Genomic DNA, 20,217 nt, shown 5'->3' with positions numbered 1-20,217 from the left:
CCCCCAAGTTGGTATATATTGGAAAGAAATTACCCCCTCATGTTAGGACTAATCTTATCAATTTATTGAAAAGGTATAAGCATGTCTTTGCTTGGTCTTATGAAGACCTAAAGGCGTATAGACAAGATCTTTTTCAGCATGAAGTTCCTTTACTTCCAGATGCTAAGCCATTCAGACAGAAACAGAGACCTATCAACCCCTTATTAGAAACAAAAATGCAACAAGAGTTGACAAAATTGAGAGAAGGGGGAATTATTAAACCAATAAGGCATTCTTCATGGGTCTCTAATTTGGTCCCAGTAAGGAAGAAGAATGGAGACATCAGATTGTGTGTGGATTTTAGGAATCTGAATGTTGCTTTCCTAAAAGATAATTATTCATCTCCAAACATGGAAGCAATGCTACAAAGAGTGACAGGTTGTGATCTTTTGTCCATGATGGATGGTTTCTCAGAATACAATCAAGTGCTTGTAAAGGAGTCTGAACAGTTTAAAACAGCTTTCACTACTCCATGGGGAACCTATGTATATGTGAGAATGCCATTTGGATTAAAAAATGCAGGGGCTACATTTCAGAGAGCTATGGATGTGGCTTTTAAGGAATTCATAAATATCATTATGGTGGTTTACCAAGATGATTTAACTTGTTTCTCAAAGAGAGCTGATGATCATTGTGGACATCTAGAGAAGGTGTTCGATAAAGCCTTGGAATTTGGTGTATCACTGAATCCCAAGAAATGTCATTTTGGGGTCACTGAAGGAAAGTTATTGGGACACATAGTTTCCAAGGAAGGGGTAAGAATAGACCCTGAAAGAATTGAAGCAATTAACAGAGTCTCTGAACCTAAAAATGTGAAAAGTATTCAATCCTTTTTAGGCAAAGTGAATTTTGTCAGGAGATTCATTGCAAATTTTGCCGAGATAGTGAAGCCTATTGTCAAGTTGCTCAAGAAGGATGCAAAGTTTCATTGGGATCAAGAAGCCTCAAAAGATTTTAATGAGATTAAGAAGGCAATCCAGGAAGCACCAGTGTTGAAATCCCCGGATTATGGTAAGCCTTTTTCTCTGTTTTCTTTTGCTTCATATCACACGGTGGCTGCAGTATTACTACAAAAGGACAATGAAGGATATGAACATCCCATAGCTTTCTATAGTAAATCTTTGCAAGCGGCAGAATTGAAATACGAAACCATGGAGAAACAAGCTTATGCCTTGGTTAAAGCTGTTAAAGCCTTTAGGCCATATCTGGTGAATGCAAACATCATTGCATATGTTCCACATGCTGCAGTTAAAGATATTTTGTCTCAGTCTGAGGTTATTGGGAAGAGATGTAGGTGGATCAATAGAATTCAAGAGTTCAATTTGGAAATAAAGATCACTAAATTGGTGAGAGGGTTAGGTTTGGCTAAGCTCATGACTGAGTCAAATCTCATGAATGTAGAAGTGTACAATGTTGAGGTTAAAGATACTTTGGTTACTAGTATTGAGAGACAACCATGGTACACAGAGATAATCCAAGTATTGAAAGGTAATATGCTATCAGAGGAAATGACACAAAATCAGAAGAGAACTTTGAAGCTCAAGTCTCAAAAGTATGTTCTCATTCAGGGTGATCTTTTCTGGAGAAAAAGAGATGGGGAGTTACTAATGTGTTTGGATGAATTTCAAGCTAAACAAGTGTTAGTTGAAATGCATGATGGAGTATGTGGAGGCCACTATTCTGCTAAGACTACTACTGGTAAGATAATACGGGCTGGGTATTATTGGCCTACCTTATTTAAAGATACCCATGCATATGTTCGAAGATGTGATTCATGTTAGAGATTTTCTTCTAAGCTCAAGTATGAAGGAGCCTTACCCCTGAACCCAGTCTCTGTAGAAGCTCCTTTTGTCCAATGGGGCATTGACTTTATTGGAGAAATTGCTGAGAAGTCAGGAAGGGGTCATGGATGGATTATAGTGGCCACAGATTATTTTACCAAATGGATAGAAGCTATTCCCACAAGAAGAGCTACTAGTAAAATTGTCATTGATTTCCTGATGGATAATATTGTGACTAGATTTGGAACACCTGCAAAATTGGTAATGGATAATGCTATGTGTTTTAGATCAGAAGAATTTGTAGGTTTTTGCAATAGTCATGGTATACTCATGTCATACTCATCGCCTTATCACCCTCAGGGGAATGGACAAGCAGAATCTAGCAACAAAAGCTTGTTAAATATCATCAAGAAGATCCTAGAAGAAAACAAGAGGTCTTGGGATCAAAAGTTGAAGTTAGCTCTGTGGGCAGATAGAATAACAGTTAAAAAATCCATTGGAATGTCACCTTTTGAGTTGGTTTATGGTACCCAAGCCAGATTACCGGTAAATAACCTTCTTCCAGTGTATAAGTTTTTGCAGGAAGAGAACATGGAAATATCTGAACCAATGGAGAACAGAATGATCCAAATTGTGGAAGTGGAGGAGCTTAGAACTTCTGCCCATAAGAAAAATCAGAAGCTCCAGTTACAGTCAAAATATCTTTTTGATAAAAGGACATCATTAAGGAAGTTTCAAATTGATGACAGGGTTCTTCAATGGAATGCAAAAGGGCAGGATAAAGGAAAACATAAAAAATTTGAATCATTATGGATTGGCCCTTTTATAGTTTGTCACCTGAATGGTAAGGATTCATATTTTTTGAAGAATATGAATGATGAGATGCAGGAATTTCCAGTGTATGGACAATTCCTGAAGCATTATTTCTCTTAATGTCCATGCACGGTAGGTCCTTTGTTTGTATATATTTTGTTTTCTTTCCTGTTTTCTGGTTTTGGTCTGTGTTTTGGTCTGTTTCTCCAGAGTTTCTGAGTTTTCTTGTGTTGATCTCGCAATCAACCATCCCCAGTCAGAGCTGCTGTTATTACTGTTTTTAAAATTGGGTTCTTCTTTCCCCATAATTGGCTATGGTACCTTGAAAATTTTGCGAATGAGGTGTAATCCTAAGTGCTTCAGCTTTGTTCTAAACCTTAGGGGTTTAAGGGTTTTAATTTTTTAGACTTTTACCTTGTTAATCCCTCTGGTTTCTATTCTGCCGTTACTTTATTTCACTTAAGTCATGGGTCGTGGGGTCGTAGGAAGTGTCCCCCCTTGTTATTTACCTAGGCGGTTATGTTGATTATTTGAAAAAATTTCGCCTTGTATTATTTCATTCTAAAGTGTCGGGCCCAGTAAACGCTGATCAACTTGAGAAAGGATCCGACGGTCGGCGCTATTTCGCAAGGGTTAAGTGCTCACCCTTTAAAGCCACGAAATAGCGAGAATGAATGTCAGCCGTCCATGTGTCATGACGGAGGAAGTAAAAGGTATAGCTGTCAGAGGTAGTTGGAGCCCCGTGGCTTTCTTCTAGCGTATTAAAAGGTAGCACGTGGCACAAGTCACCACAGTCAGCGGGTCAGGACCAAGGGTTCAAAAGTGGGCCCCAAAGATGAGTCGACTTACAGGTGGAGATGACTTGGCAGGGACAGCTCTTACAATTTATTGAGACCCCGTGGCTCCTTCCAGCAAATGAGAAATTGACAAGTCAGCTCCGAAAGTGACAAGGCACCAAGTGTCCATGACGTGTCCGTGGGCCCACCGTCTCTGAGAGCCTTCTTAAGGGGTTAAATATCAATCAACTTGAAGGATGATCTGAGGGTCGGCGCTATTTCGCAAGGGTTAAGTGCTCACCCTTTAAAGCCACGAAATAGCGAGAATAAATATCAACCGTCCACGTGTCTTGATGATGACATAAGAGACAGACCTGTTGAGATGAAAGTGGGACCCCCCATGGTTCTTCTTCTGGCCAGTGACAGAGCGACAAATCAGCACAGCAGGTGACTAGGTGCCAAGTGTTAGTGACGACTCAGCGGGCCCACCATTTCTGAGGACCTTTTCGAAGGATTAAAAGGTGATCAACTTGAAGGATGATCCGACGGTCGGCGCTATTTCGCAAGGGTGAGGTGCTCACTTCTTAAAGCCACGAAATAGCGAGAATGAATATCGGCCGTCCACGTGTCATGATGATGACATGGCCAAAAAGGGAAAATATGGGCCCCGCCACAGTATAAAGGGAGACATTTGGCTAGTATCAAAACAGAATGCGAAGGGATTTTCTAAGCCAATGGCCTGATGCCGCGTGGTATTATGTAGCCAATAGAAAGACGAGACCCAGACTAAAGACAAAGCCGTCGAAATGAAATTAACAGTGAGACACTTGCAGGAAGGCTGCAACCCGTTGGAGCTAAAATATGAATTCTCGTATGAATTCGATTTTAAAAGGACGGCCGAAGCATGCGGAATCAATGTCATAGTTAAGGCCCAGAGTAAAAGCATTTGATTTCTTAACAACCAAGTGTAGATATCTTTTAAAAGATTTTGCAGAAGAATAACGCAGAGTTATCTTTTTCAAATACAAAGAAGGTGAATCAGTTGCAGAGCGAATTCTTTCAAGCAAGCATCAGGTTCTTTCTTATTTTGCAGCTATTCTTGTGTGGTGTAATAAGTGAAATTATTCTCGTGTGAGAAGGAGTGTTTAAGAAGTGATATTCATCTTGTTGCATTTTCAAATGGCTCCTAAAAGGGAATTTTCTGGCAAGGTTGATTATTTAGAAAGAAGTGTATGTGATGACTTTTTAGAGCAGTTGACGCTGTCAACTAACCAGGCATCTAAGGCCAAGGAGTTAGTACCCAGGGCTCCCCGTCTGAAAATTGGAGAAGGATTATATGACAAAGGTAATTGGTTGAGAGACCCACAGGTTGGAATGTCCGGGTTGGGGCTGTTTAGAATCGGATTTGGAATGAGAAATTCTCTTGCTCCTCAAAACAGTGTTTGGGAACTAGATGTTGGGAAATTAGTAGTCCCAGGAGTATTCATGGATACAGATTTGCTAACCCAAATGGCATTAAATTATGATTCAATCACAAGGTGCATCCGAGATGTAAATGGGAAAACCCTCGTGGAAATCAATGCAGAAGAACTGAGAACAGCGTTTGGGCTCAGTGAGTTTACAAACTTCTTGGAACCCATAAACTTCACACAATTAGCCCAGGTGTACAGTGCACAGAGGAGTCATCTTAGGAATGAGCCTCTTAAAGAACTTTTTCTGAAAATAGGAGGGTTAGCAGTTGTAGGGCCCAACACGCAAGAGCCTTTTTCATTGAGTATGTTTACCTTAAGGGCGAAAGAGATGTATTGGGCACTTTGCCAAGTTCTAGGAGAGGATGCTGAATCAAATATGCCAAACCATTACTTGTTAATGATTGTTCAAATTTTGAATCCTTCTCTTGCTATTACATTTGATTATGCTTCTTATGTTGCCAATGCTATCCATGGTGGGTTGATAGGAATAAAAAATGGGAAGGTGGATAGGCCATTCAGATGGTACTCACTCTTGATGCACCTTTTTCTATTCAAAGGTGGTGATTATTTCGCCAGTAGAATGGACCTGGTAAAAGAGAAGGAAGGAGAGAAGATGCCAGTACAACTATGGAGTACTGTGTTGTCATGGGACATAGAGGATGCTAGTTTTCTAAAATTCGATAAATATTTTGCATCCAAAATAAGGACTCTCCTTTGCTCTGATAACCCAAGAGTCCCCAAGGTTCTTCTGGAATTCTTAAGGCCAAAAGAATTCGCAAAGAATATCAAGATAGTTCATAACTGGGGTGATATGTACTTATATCCAGTCTCCACAGTTTTCAGAGTTTTTGGTTTCAGAGGCACCCCATTTTTGTTACCCTACCAGGTCCCCCTCAAAGTGGGAACAGTTGAGATCCTTAGACAAATTGGTGGCCTATAAGAGGCAGAGCTAACAGGCAGAGGCAAAGGGACAATTTTCCCTATAGCTACAGTAGCCCACCAATTTGTAATTACAAAGGGAGGCTGGAATTGTTTTGAGGATTTCCTCAAACCCTACCATTTATCCACTGCAGTGTCCAGGTGTGCTGATCCAGAGGGCTTCTACAATGGTGTGTTCCGGAAGAAGGTAGCATGCAGAGGTAGGCCTCATCAATTCCACTTTCCTGAAGACCTCATCAGGAATGAATTTGACTTAGATGAACAGGAATTGAGGAAAGAAAAATGGGTGGCTTACAAGAAAGCCCTGGATTTTGTGCATCAATTTGATGCAAGCTATGACCCATTGTCTAGCTTCTTCCCATTGGAAGAGAAAATAAAATTTTTGATAGTGTGCTTTGAAGATGTGATGCAAACATTAAAGGAGAAGAGGGAAGTTGTAATTAAGAATAACCCTGAAAAGGCAAGAATGATTTTAGGCAAGTCAGCTTCCACTAAAGAAATCCCTCCTGGTGACTACACCCTGCATAAGAAATCAGGTTACAGTGTGTTGGTGTCTACAACAAGGGAGCCCTCTTCAAGCAAAGGAAAGAGGAAGGTACAAGATGTCATTGACATCCAGGACAGCCCAAAGAAGCAAAGGGTGGGGAAGGAAGTGCAATCAGATACACCCTTGTATTCCCCATCCCAATCTCCTATCCACATAGGAGATGAACAAGCAGCAACTGAATACCTCTCTCAGTTGGGCAGCTTGGGAGAGATTGCATACACTTATGATGAGGTGGAAGAAGGGATGCCAGAAGAGCCCACTGAAGCACAAATGGATATCACCTCAACTGAACTTAAAGGCCAGGAGTGGGATCCTGAGATAAAGAAGGCCAGTAGTGCCTTTTTAGCTGATGATAGCTTTGTCACATCTGAAGGATTCATTCAATTTATCTAGAAGCAGCATATAGATAAATATAATGCTAGATGTGAAGCAAAAAAGGCAGAGCAGCCTAATAAAGATCCAGCCTCAGTGGAGGAAGAAATAAAACAGGAGATGATGGAAGAATTCAAAACCATCACTCCTGAACAGGGAAGAGATCTAGTAGCACAAGCTGGAGTGCTCATTTTACCAGAATGGAATATTGCTGATGCTCTGGTACTAGATGCAGTAAGAAAAGAGACTAAACCCATGGAAGGGGTTACATTCAGTAAGGACAATGCTGCACTAGTCATGTGGTCCCTCAAAAGAAATGAGGACAAGAAAGGTAAAGACACCTCAGGGACAAGTCACCTTGGTGAATTGATGATTAAAAGAGTAGAGAGTACAGGGGTAGTAGAGGCTGCTAGCACTGTGTTAGAGACTGCCAAATTCAGTGTTGCAGTGGCTGAAAAGGAAGCCAAAGAAAAGGAGGCCCTCCAGATTAAATTGGAAACAGTTTTGAGGGCCTATGACAGGGTCAAGGAGGAGGTGAGAGGCAAAGATAGCATCATTGCCAAATTGCAGAGCCAGCTGATGGGACAACGCCAACAAGGTGAGTCTTCAACATTGATGATCGCCTCTTCTCCTGCAAGACCCCCACCTACTAGCCCCATTATTGAGCTCCCACCATCTCCTGCGCCTTCCAGCTCTCAAATGATTGAGATAACTCCCCAAGAATTGGAGAACCTAAAGCAAACTCAGGCCTTTTATGCGGGGAAGTATGAGGAGAAAATAAAAGCCACAATCTCCAGTTTTGCAGACACTATAAATGCCTCACTGCTTCACAATAGTGTGGGAAAGATCATGGAGATATGGAATGAATCAAGGAGAGATAAGGCCATTTTGACACCCATTTTTGACAGATGGAGGCCTAGGGAGCAAGATTTAGAGTTCATGTGTGTTTCCTGTGATGAAGCAAGAGCTAACCCCATTATCAAATCCACTTCTGATATCACTAAGATTTTATTGCAATTGGCAACAGAAGTGGATAATGTGGAAAGAAGGGTTAAATTGCTTAAGAAGGAATACATTGATCAAGTTTGTGAGTTGCTCCCAGAAATTTTTGCCAATCCGGATCAGTTGAAAGATAAACAAATATGGCTCAAAGAGATCGAAGTCAAATTGTCAGCAAGGGTAAAGGGAATCATTGATCTTGATGATACCTCTTTCTTTGTTATAACAATACAGGAAATAGAAAAAATTAAGTCACACTATAGCTTTCTTAATTCAGAAGTCAACAAACTGAGAAATTCTTGGAAAAAGGTTGACTAAAAGTAAAGATGATGTGATTAATTTTTCATGGCCGACAGAAGAGACATATAATGAGTGGGAAGTTAAATATTCCACTCATGATTCGGAGCAGTTGGAGAGCGCCCCTGAAAAGCCAGAAGAGGTTGCAACTGAACAACCTGTTGAACAGACTGCAGAGGTTGAAAAGAGCGCATAACTGTTTCACGTAAAAATTGTAACCTCATCAATTTTGGAAATAATTGTAACAAACTCTCCTCGAGAAGTCCGAAGCTTTGTGCATCCATGTTGTTATAAATGGATACCAGGACTAGAGGGAAAATGATCACAAAATTTTGTAAGAAAACGCCTCAGAAATTTATCTGAGCTTTTCTAAGTCTAATGGAGAATCAGAATTCATTGTAATACTCTTTGAAATGAATATCAATATACAGGCCATCAGTTTTGAGTAAAAGTTATGTGTTGTCTTCACATTTGTTCACAGATTTATTTACTGTCTTTATTCTAAATAATCCAGGGTTGTTTAGTTTGAAAGGAATTGCAAAGCAATCTCAGTATAAGTGTTTGTTTGCTTTTCTCTTTAGAAGGGAAATTAAATATGCGGGATCACTCATACCAGTAAATTCTTTGGAGGGAACTGTGAATTTTGAGGACCATAGCTTAGTCTAGAATGATTGAATTCTTGTATGTGCCAGGCATATATCAGGATTAGTGGAAACCAAGCCGACGGGAGACATAAGGATATATTGTTTCAGAAGTGTTATTTGAATTTAAATGACTCTGTAACCTTGGATAAGGCACTGGTGTTAATCGAGGTTGTTTATTGCATGCTTTGTTGATCAAATATGCTGAAGTTAAGTATTGTTTCATCCTTTGTTTTCAGTTGCTTTCAAGGTGAATAAATCCACTGGTTTTCTGGACTGGTTTGTTGTGGATTTGTTGTTTAAAAGTGTGAAGTTAATTCACAAAAGGTATACCCACCTGGGCTCTAAGAAAAGCCCGAAGTGTAGAAAGTCTAACCAAACCTTGTCATATGTTGTCTCTGGAATCTCCTTATTCTTGATGTCTTCTCAGCACCCATTTTAGATCCTATTATTTTAAGGGCATTGAAGGAAATCAGATTTTGAGAACAACAGGATCGATTTGAGAATTATAATAATCGTGCTAAAATTTTTGCCTTGTGTCCAACATATGAAGATCTAACTTAGGCAAGCTAGTAGTTACAAATGTGTTTGCTAGTACGAACCTCATATTTTCCTTATGAAACAATTATGATCCCAATTCTAGACAACTGAAAGGTAAGTAAGGTGAGATGTATGATAGTTCAACAACCTTTAAATGCCCCTTTTGTTAGCACAAGGGAAGTTTGAAACATATTTTTGGGGACTATTAATGCACTAAAAAAAGGAATGTTGTGTTTATCTGTTTTTATCTTGGAAAGAAGCATTGTGGGTTTTGGATCACAAAATACTGTAGTTGTGGATTCTATGAGACATAGTATTTTGCTTAATATATGAAAAAGTAGATGTTCAGTTATTTTTCAAACTATAATATTTATCAGGAAGGGGAAATGTTAAAAATTTAGTATGACATCGTTAGATAATTCATTTTATTCTTTGGAGGTGTTCCCAAAGAACATGTGAAGATAAGTTATCAGTTTAACAAGATCAAATTTCAAATACTTCAACCTCATAGTAAAAAATCTATATATTCCAAATAGCTTTATTATATACTAAAATCCAAATTGTGATTATGATGTGTTGTAATGGGTAGTCCTACATGTGTGAAAGCTATGTTGCTAAGGGAGAGGAGCCAATACATGTGCGGGTACCAATACATGTTATAGTACATAGACAAAATGAGACCAATAGTGGTGCTCTAAAAATGTCATGTCAATGCTTTTCCCCAAAAAAGTACCTTTAAAATTCAAAAAATAACCAATGATGTGATACCACATCTGCACACAAGCAAACATGACTTAGTGCACACCTATGGATCTTATGACAATTTGGGACCAATTTGGACACCTTCACAAATATGCATGTTGATGTGGCATCATATTTGACCATATGAACTTGAAATTTTGTTTTTGAGTAGGAGACTTGACAAGCAAGCTACTGTATAAAAATTCTATTTTTTTTGAAATGTCCACATATGATTTTGAGAAACGTGAACGTTCTGGCTCCTCTCCCATATCCTACAAGAAATAAATAAAATAAAAAAATTCAAACAAACTGAAAGGACGCTCTACCACTTAGCTATGTAGGCCATTGTGAATAGTAATTTCAGTTGTTTCTAGCCTTTTGATGACAGATGAGGGAATCTTAAATCAGGAAAACCTATATATACTAGATAATTTGTGGCTTAATTATGATCCTTGTCTTGGGGATGTAGCTCACATGGTAGAGCGCTCGCTTTGCATGCGAGAGGTACGGGGTTCGATACCCCGCATCTCCACTTATTTACATTTCATTATTCTGTTAATGGCGGCGGCGTATGATCCTGGAAAAATTCGTTTCTTTTCATTTTTCCTGTTACAAAAATTCCCAATCAATCTCTTTCGAATCCCTTTAACTTCCCACCAGTGACCACGGTTCGATTCCCGGCAGGTCAATCTTGTGTTTTTCAAAAACAGGTATACAATACTGTTTTGATTTAATTAGAATTGGAACAACATTTAGTTCCAGATAACAACAGCGAACCAACCTTTTGACGCCGCCATTCAGTAAATTGGGCTCTTTTAGACCATTCTTTTTACGTCTTTTATGTTGATATATGTTGCAGTATATTCTTTGCCCCTCTTTTAACTATGATATCTTTGTACCTTACTTCAATTTATGGATGGAATACTTTTTCAGCAATGAGGTGACTTGTAGTACTCTATTGCCACGTAATCCATATTAACAATTGTTTATTCTTCTTTCGAAAAACAATTAAATTTTAATTATTTTGGTTCTATTATTCAAAATTTAGAATTATTTCTTTCTAAAAATCAATTTTAAATTCTTGTTACCAAATTCAATCATCTATATAATGATACAAACTCTCTTCCTTCCATTGTGATTTCCTTTTCGAGTGTTCCTTTTTTAATGGCTTACCAACACTCAATGACAATTTAGCTCTTTATAGTAAATTATCAAAATTCTTAAGACATTGCTAGCTCCCAAATCATTTTCTCCGGGGTTTCCACTTAAACTAGTAGCATTCCTAGAAGTTACTTTTCTTGACCCTATTATATACATGTTTGCATATGCATGGCACTAAACTATGCACATACAAAGAATAACAAATCACTTATATGCTAAAAAAGATTCAATTTTTGAATTAAATCGATACACAATATGATGTGCTATGTGGATGTTACCAAATATTCAATAAATAGAGGTGTTGGAGTGGTCCCGTAAATTTTTTGAATCTTTGAAAGTAACCATAAATGAGGAGAGGGCAATAGTTCTAACTATTGCTAATCCATACCAAGTGTTCCACATCAATACTTATGTTGCTTTATACCAATAGTTAGTGTGTGTATACCATATCTCACTTGGAGCCATCCTAATCATTCCTATTAACATTTGCCTATTGGAATACCTTCTTCCTCTCAAATAAATGTACAACCTAGCTCTCCCTTTTTGACCTTTGATCTACAATTGTTTTCCAACCATGAGACTACCTTGTAGGTCTTTGATGCTCATTTACATGATCTCAATCAATATGTAATCAATTTCTATAAAAAAAATAGAGGGTGAGTGTCCATCAAGTGATCTTGTTCCTTTGGTGAAGGGTGTCATAATGTGTTACAAACTCAATCTAATAGTATTGGGTCCTTGTGGCAGCAAGTACACATCATGCACAATGATGTGTTTGCTTCCATTTGGTTCTTGTAAATTGAATCGATACAAATTCTAACATCAACAATAATTTATGATAGATCCCTTGATATCAACTAGCCTTCGTCACCTTCTTATGAGTCAAAGACATTATGTCATTTCCAATGGGTGCTTGGCAATGATATCGATCAATTTTTGCATTTGAAACATACTATTCGAGACTGCATTGATTCAAGTGTCATACATGTATCTAATGGAAGTGATATAACTAATAAATTAATAGTGAGACTTAATAAATATATTTATATACATTGATTCCTTTCCAAAAAATTCTTCTAAATTCATTGTCTTCCCACTCACCAATTTTCCAACAAGGGAATTCAAGCACTATAGGACAAAATAATGCATTGCAAGATTAAAGGTAGAGGGCACGAGACAAAATAACTACTAGACAATATACTGCAAATAAGAAACAATACAATTGTAGGATCCGCAATGAACAACAAAGAAAATTAAGACATATAACATGTTTTTGGGTCAACACAAATTTGACACAAAATTTAAAAGCACCTAAATTAGTCAAGATCTTGTACAAAGGCCAACATTTCCAAAACCACTCTTGTAGTTTCATGCTTCACAATTGTAAAATATCTTCCCTTTCTTCTTTGTTTTCACCCCTATTTTGATGATTTCCATATCACATTTGACTCTCATCAAAAGCACTCAACAATTGTAGTATATTCTCCTCTTAGGCTTTATCATTGCAATCACCATTTTTGCACAAACCACTTTACACAAACACTGGGTCTAAAAACACAAGTCAAACTTCTCCAAGTTTTACTATGGAGGGTGAAACTCATCAAATATGGGATTAATCGAGATAATATCTTTTATAATACACCCTTTGGTACTTTGTTATCACCACAATTGACTATTAAAAAGATTAAAAAAGAGCCCATTTAAAAGACGAAGATGGGGGGTTGTAGGGGGCATTGAGGTTGGGTATTGTGTTTGTCAAGTCATTCCCACATATTGAGCTTTGATCGTAAGCACAAAAAAAGTAGAACCCAATAATTTTATAAGGGTGGGTGAAAATTAGGCCTCTACCAAAACAAAGAAACTTAGATTGCCCTTTTAAGTGCTAAAATTATTGAAAATCTAACATCAACATGTTAACTTCCCAAAAACAACCTGGCCCAAAAATATTTTCTGTCACTTTCGAGTAGAATCTTAACAACACTTTAGTAGCAAAGGAAAAAAGAGATAAATTAAAAAGTGGGACACTATATACAAAGAAATAAAATTAGAGAATCAGATAATATGTGAATTTTATATAAACAATTAAAAGTGCTAAGATTATAACTAAGAGAAACTAGATGAGGTGTTAGAAAAAGAGCTACAAGTTAATTGCACAACCCAAAAAAGTGACATTGAATCTTACCAATCTACAAATTTAGTGCATCATTTAACGAATTCCAATGAAAATAATTACATGGAGAAAATAATTTAACTAATCAACCAATCTAGTAAAATTGAGTTACATGGAACAAACACCCATATCAAATTTAATTAAACTAATCAAAGCTCCAAGATATTTGTACTCTAAATTGTTAGAAATATTATTAAACTATTACAAATAAAGATGTAAAATACAAAGTAAGGTGCATGAGATAGACCAACATCCCCATCAAGGTCAAGCTGGGGAGCTCAAGAAGAAGGAAGAAGTAATTGCACAATGTCCCACATTAGTTACAAATTTTGTTATAATTCATATCATTGAGTAAAGTTGAACACGCATCATCATTGCTAACGGTCTCTTGAATGTCCATAACTAATCCTCGGTGCGGTGAAATGGAGATCGATGTGAGATGTGTATGAAACTTTGATTATCGCACTAAAAAGAAGCGGGATCATTTTAAGGAAGTCCAAACCGTACCAACAAGTGATGCATCTGAAAGATTCTTAACTAGGAAGAATTGTTTTGTGATAGTTGTCGAGGATAAGGAAGTAGTTGAGTGCTTCTTGAAAGACCGAGTGGTGGGACTAGTAGACCCAAGGAGGTTGACATATCCTAGAATGGAATTCGTACCATCAATATCAGTTGGCAAGATGATTGGAAACCCTAAAAAAGTATCGGGAATGTGAAAGTGAATAATAGGTTGATTATTCAATAGAACATTTGATACAAAGTAGCATGAACTATTGATGTGGAACACTTGATACGAAGGGAAATAAGTAGACCTATTGACCTCTCATAGGTGACGTTATTATGGAAAAAATTATGACATGCATCGTGTGAAGTAACATAGAGAGGCATCATAGTTAAAACTCTAGTAGAATGCATGGTTAAGAATGACCTTAAAAGTGAGAGGGGGCGGGGCCTAGTACCTGAGGAGAGAGGGCGTAAAATGCATGGCCTAAACTGGCGCAAATTTCCTCCAACCGTGATTACCTGTTGTTATCCGGTAGTAATTAAATTAAAAACTACTGTATACCTCCTAACTATGTCTTAAAAAGACAAAAAATGGAAATGCACCAGCCGGGAATCGAACCCGGGTCTGTACCGTGGCAGGGTACTATTCTACCACTAGACCACTGGTGCGGAGATGAAGGCCAATTCAGAAGCTAAATTGGGGACATCTTGGTAAACAGAAAACGAATCTTGCAAAAAGAGTAATAAACAGAACAGTGGAGATGCGGGGTATCGAACCCCGTACCTCTCGCATGCAAAGCGAGCGCTCTACCATGTGAGCTACATCCCCGAACTTCTAACATTCTTTCTCTTTCTTTTATCTTTCCACGAGAAAGGAAGCGCAGCGCTGTGAGCATTCGGTATGTAGGGTAGATTTAGGTTTCCTGATTCAAGATTCCCCTGGAACTGCAAACGATGGGCAAACATCTTGTTCACAGCGGCCTTTATAGCTCAGTGGTAGAGCGTCAGTCTTGTAAACTGAAGGTCCGTAGTTCGATCCTGCGTGGAGGCAAGGGTAGGGTTGTTTGTTTGCTTGGTTAGCAGCTGTGCTCAGTTGAAGTGTATTTTGCTTGGCAGGAGTTGAGGTGAGGTATCTGTAACATTACGTTTTAGTTTTTTGATATAGCCTACTTTTAATACCTTTAGCCTACTCTCTTGTGTCTCTACTCCCGAGGCGATGGAAGGACGGACGGACAGACAGGCGTGGCTTTAATCCCACATTTGTTACGCGTAAATGATAAGGACACCTCGTATACTATTTCGTACGCCGTTTGTTGTTTCTCTTCGGAGACATCCGATAAAATTGGAACGATACAGAGAAGATTAGCATGGCCCCTGCGCAAGGATGACACGCATAAATCGAGAAATGGTCCAAATTTTTTTTATACTTTTTTTGAGGTTAATAAAATGTTCTTTTTTGGGAGGTTAATAAAATGTTCTGAATTTATTTGTGAAATATTTTGGAAAATTTATCATTACTGATAACCAGATTTAGAAAGATAATTTTCACTTTTATGTTCAACCTTTTCATTTTCAATATAATTCTCTATGTCATTTATATCAAACATTTCATTATATTCAACATCAAAACCTTCAATTTACAAACCCTCATCTTGATTAGTATGCACCATACCTTCTCTTATGATCCTCTTCTTTTCTCTATATTTTTTCCTATTTGCTTCCATTTCTTTCAATTGAAGTTTCATCCTGTTGCCCCATATTTGACATACCTAAAATTTGAACTTCAAATTGGTTTCAATGTTGAATGAAGGTCTATGTGACCCAAGGTCATTGCCAGTCAGAATATGAAAAATGGACGAGTTTTGAAAATTACCAAAGAGTTGAGGGAAATCATTTGATAGACATGTCCTAAGCGTCATTTTGTGTCATGTGGCCAATTTTTGCTTGAACCCAGTTCATAGTTTATGATATATTAAGCTTTCAAATTTTGATGTCTCTCGCCCAAAAATGATTAAAATATCTCATCCTAGGTATCGTCATGAGGAGTAAATGACGATGTTTTCTCATTTCCCTACCATCATTATGTGCTTCAAATTTCAGAGCCTAACTCCTTACTGTTTGAAAGATATGGCAGTCTTTCCTAACTTTGGGCATTAAATTGAAAATATTTAAATTATTTTTAAAAAATAATTTAATATTTTAAATTTTTTTAATATTGTGGTCATTTGAGGGAGAAAGTTATCTAAAAACATCATTATTTTCATTTCCCCTTCGTGGTAAATGGTTTCTAGAGGTTAAAATCGTAGTCCTTGAGAGAAAATGGTTAAGAATGCTCTATTTTCGAGCATTCTTAACCCACATTTATAACCTCAAAAAGAAAAGGTTAGGAATGCTCCAAAACGGAGCATCTCTAACCTTATTTCCTAACCTTGTGTGGGCCCACTTTGCATAAAAAGGTTAGAAATGCTTCGTTTTCGAGCATTCTTATTTCTTTACATAGTATGTAAAATGTGAAAGTGAAGACAATATAGTTAATGATGCAAATATGATCCTACAAGTTCTTCTGCCATCCTTCCCATCCATACAAAAATGAGAGCTCATGAACACGTTATTGACATTCATCAAAGCATAAAAGGATAGAGGAATTTAGTCAGATGTTGTAGTTGCAACTACTCTGGTGATATGAATACAAATCGTAGAGGCATGATAAAGTTGTTGCAACTGCTGATTGCAAATTGTAAATGCATGGTAAAGCCATAAATTGCTTTGTAAATTTGATATGCACGTAGTGAACCGTGGACATGGAATGTAGATCGTGGAATCATCGACATTGCATGTGACATTTGACAGAATGCTCATACATAATAATAAATGTCATGGAAGCACAGACAATGCACGTGAACTGTTTGATATAATACGTGCATGATAATTGTTTGACATAATGCATTGGATAAATGTCATCTTGCAATGCAATGATTGTAAACATTATAGAAATTATCAAGCAAATGCAATTGGTAGGTGTAAGGCCGAATTCCACAAACTTTGCAAGCATCTTTTCACATACCAAAATGGGAGCCTTTATAACAGGCTGGAATGTAACTGCTTGACAAATTGATCTAAGAAATGGAGTCTCATGGAATACGATGATTGAAGGAGGTGGCATATGAACTATGTGACAAATGCCTCAAGAAAATACAAATTGCTAAAAGAGATATCATCGTGTAGATTCCACCAACATAATGTGCACAAAATGAATTTGATGTGAAGGCTTTAGAAACTCCAAAGCAAAATGCTATTTGCATTGTGTAATAATATAGAGGACACATCGTATATGTCATTGTATTGCATGCAATGACCTTAGAGGGATATGTCTACAACTATATGTGACCGAGTCTTTAATTCAACTTCTTTGGCGTGTCACAATGTTTGAATGAAAATTGAAGAGTTGATAATGGTTTACCGAAAATGCAAACACGAGTTATGAATTATGAAGAAATTTCTAAATGCTGATGAAAAGAATATCATGAATCACTATCTCAAAGGAGTTGTAAATGACATTTAAAGTTCCAATCAAAATATAATGGTTATGATTCTTGACAAGTGAAAACCTATTCAGACATTGGTGAAGAAGTTGGTAATAGTTATCGAGTGAACTTGATATTCATAAGTGGCCTACGTGCGAAATGTGAAGATGTTGACAATGCATGACGAGAGCTAAACAAAATATAGAGAGGAGATAATTTTGTGACTAGAATGAAAGTGGATAGAGTGATCTCTGACAGGAATGAATGTGCATATTTCAAATAGAAGTTACTCCAAATCAAAGAAGACCACCTTTATTTCAGAATATGTTCGATGTAAAGGATTGATGGATTACTACATCATACACACGATGTGCATGCCCAAGTGTCATCAAGAGAGATGTTGGTGATATGATTATGAGATCAAATGAAGTGGATGAAGGTGGATAAGTGCCTCAGCATAATTCAAGAATTGTCTTTTCATTGAAATTGCAAGTTTGAAATTGTCATTTTTGAAAAGGCGACTTATGTCACTTATTGTAATTAAAGTTAATTTACAAGCTTTATTTTTATAAAAGTTAGGTAAATCCTAACTTATCTTCAAAAAGGGTAGTTATTCTAAGTAGTTAGGCTAGGTGGTTACAAGTAGTTATTCTCTCAAGCCTATAAATACAAGGCTTTTGCATTGTAAGGGGAAAAAAAACTTTTACGAGGGGGAAAACTCTGTAGAATCTTGTAGAGAAACTAAGTGAGAACTTTTGATGTTCATACCTTTGTACTAAGGGTTTTTTTGAACTTGTATATTTTGAAAAAGAATATTGAAGAATGCATTGAGTTCGTGTGCCTTGAATGTATTTGATCCAAAATATGAATGATCATGATAGGATAATAGGACATGTTGATTTGCCAAAAAATACATCAAGGAGTACCATCAAAGGAGGTTTTAAAATATGGTTATCAGATAATGAGCATTCTTAAAACAAATAATTAAGGGTATGAGAGTTAGGTTGGGAAGCTAATCCTATGAGCTCACTATAACTCATTTAGAATTAATATTTTTGTTGTTATTAAGTATAATGGAAAGAAAAGATGGTGAACCTTGAAAGCACAATATTTTAGATTATCTGATGCTCACAATTATCTAATTCTTATCACAACTACCTATGAATCAAACAAATCAACCATAGTAGTTACTCATACATTATCAACATAATATTTGTTCAACCAAAAATTCAATATAGCACTATGCAAGATTAACATTTACTAAAAGTGACTTACAAGAACTTGTACTCAATAATAGTTACAAATATTTTCTTAAACCAAAGCCTCACCTCTAACCATACATAAACTACATAGACTATAATGTATACTTCTTATTCATAAGTCAATTTAGTCCATATAAGATAGAATTATCAATAGGATTAATATTTGATTCACTATGCTCACAATATGAATAACATTAAATCTTAGTATAACAATCTTTATTACGTGCATTTTAGAGAAGATAGGAAATCTAATCATTTCGTGTTGTGAAATCAATCTAAATAAAAACTAATATGCAACCAAATTTTTTAGATTTCTTAAGTTAAAACAATTTAGATATCATATTTGTGTTCTCCAAAGAGCCTACTTTACCTAATTAGTCATCTAATGAGCTCATAACGAAGTAATAACTTAAATATCATAGAAAGCAACAATTCTATTGACCATAAACCAAGAATCCAATTCAATGTCCCAACTAGTAAGGTTTAAAATCTCATAGCTAAGATATCATATTTCCAACAAGAATTAAATATGACTCCAAATAATCATAAATTAAACACCATATCATACTTCAAATTTAGGTGATAATCTATTTGCTAATAATTAAGGAGCAATACTAACATCATAATAAGAACAATTAATTTATAGTTAGAAAGATAGGAATGGATTTATTTCAAGAAGAAGTACATATAATTAAGCATTACTATCTTTCTACTCTCAAAATTCATCACTCTTAAAGTGTCAACATTCACATAACAACATCAAAGCCCCATGTAAGAATCTCTACTAACAATAATACATAACAATTACTGAGACTTTCATATTGACAATATAAGAATCTACATCATAAGTGAAGGGTTGTAATCACCCCATTATAAATTTTATCAAGGACAAAAGGAATAGAACTTAAGGTTTCACTATCATTTTTGGATATTAGCTTATATGTGGCAATGTTCTAACATTAATTTCCCTCATCAACTTGAGGATAATAGATTAATCCATAAGTATGAGATTTATTTTTTGATCTAGGAGATTTTAATTCATTATATAAAACACAATTTGAAATAGGACTTAAAAGGATCTTGGCCAACTCGCCTATCCATTCACCAGAATAGAGCCATATGTGGCGAGAGTAAAACAATCCAGTTGATTTGTGTGATGTTTCCTTAAGTAATTTTTTCATCAAACTGAATTTAACATAAAAAAAGACAAGACACCTCTTTGTTATGCCTACATGAGTTTTCTTTTCTATTTATTAAATGGATATCCTTAGTCGTGCGTCATCTTGTTAATAGCGTAAAGTACAAGTTTGAGAATTATTAATCCTTAGTTGTTGCAATAGGCAAGCTTAAATAATCCATGGTTGAAGTCAATTAAAAAATAGAGAACCATACAAGCCTTATTTTTACTAGAAGTTAATAAGAATAAGCTCATTACTGTTTGATTTAAAAGCTACTAAAAATTCTTACTATGGATTGAAAGTGTGATTTCCTAAGTGTTAATTTTGATAAGTGAAAATAAGGATCTATAAGTTTGGGCATGCAAACTAGACCAAATTTTCAAACAAATTACATTGGGGAGAGGAGTGAGATCAATTTATTGAACCAAACTTGTGTGAAAATGGGTAAATATAGATTGGAT

The 20,217-nt window shown here is 36.4% G+C and overlaps 5 non-coding genes across 5 annotated transcripts; 3 read left to right on the top strand and 2 right to left on the bottom strand.

Annotated features, from left to right (window-relative positions):
• The first annotated feature begins 10,416 nt into the window (after positions 1-10,416).
• Positions 10,417-10,489, top strand: TRNAA-UGC (transfer RNA alanine (anticodon UGC)). Its single transcript has one exon. It is a non-coding gene; the product is annotated as a tRNA-Ala (tRNA).
• A 3,901-nt stretch (positions 10,490-14,390) lies between these two features.
• TRNAG-GCC (transfer RNA glycine (anticodon GCC)) lies at positions 14,391-14,461 on the bottom strand. The gene has a single exon. It is a non-coding gene; the product is annotated as a tRNA-Gly (tRNA).
• Positions 14,462-14,548: 87 nt separating this feature from the next.
• TRNAA-UGC (transfer RNA alanine (anticodon UGC)) lies at positions 14,549-14,621 on the bottom strand. The gene has a single exon. It is a non-coding gene; the product is annotated as a tRNA-Ala (tRNA).
• A 150-nt stretch (positions 14,622-14,771) lies between these two features.
• Positions 14,772-14,843, top strand: TRNAT-UGU (transfer RNA threonine (anticodon UGU)). The gene has a single exon. It is a non-coding gene; the product is annotated as a tRNA-Thr (tRNA).
• A 264-nt stretch (positions 14,844-15,107) lies between these two features.
• Positions 15,108-15,212, top strand: LOC131027041 (U6 spliceosomal RNA). The gene has a single exon (XR_009102434.2). It is a non-coding gene; the product is annotated as a U6 spliceosomal RNA (small nuclear RNA).
• Positions 15,213-20,217: the final 5,005 nt, after the last annotated feature.

The sequence above is a fragment of the Cryptomeria japonica genome, chromosome 10 (genome assembly GCF_030272615.1).
Source record: "Cryptomeria japonica chromosome 10, Sugi_1.0, whole genome shotgun sequence".
NCBI classification, from domain to species: Eukaryota; Viridiplantae; Streptophyta; class Pinopsida; order Cupressales; family Cupressaceae; genus Cryptomeria; species Cryptomeria japonica.
Note: the sequence above shows the minus strand (reverse complement) of the source record. Positions and strands in the feature narration are given on the sequence as shown.